Source organism: Triticum aestivum, chromosome 6B (genome assembly GCF_018294505.1).
Source record: "Triticum aestivum cultivar Chinese Spring chromosome 6B, IWGSC CS RefSeq v2.1, whole genome shotgun sequence".
In the NCBI taxonomy this organism is placed as follows: Eukaryota; Viridiplantae; Streptophyta; class Magnoliopsida; order Poales; family Poaceae; genus Triticum; species Triticum aestivum.
Window position 1 is genome coordinate 467,768,923 of NC_057810.1, and position 491 is coordinate 467,769,413.

Here is a 491-nt window from a genome sequence, read left to right on the forward strand (position 1 = left end):
TAAGCCTAAAAATTGGTACTTGGACCTGCTTTGAATAGCGACACAAAAATAAAACAAAATTATATGATAAAGATGATGTCATATTCAAAAGGATCCGATAAAGAATGTCTGAACAAAAGAACTTGGCATGCTAAAATTTAGAAGAAGAAGAAGAAAAGAACCTGGGTATTGCCATCCGAGTGCCACATCATTGAAATAGGACAAAAACTTTGAAAAATGGCGTCTGACCATCCATATGTATATGGGTAAAAGGTAAAATATGTCATGTGTTACAATATACCATGATTAAAAGGAATATAAAAATGTAGAGTCGTCGCCTGATCAATACCAAAAAAATGTAAAATATGCCATGTCTTACAATCACCTAAAATTTGTCATGTTGTGTATATGTGTCAAGTTATGAAATGCCAAAAAGAATGCTATAAGTTGCCATGTAAACATTGCAAAAAATTGTTGTGATGTTTCTTATGACGAACTGTCATGGTGGTTTA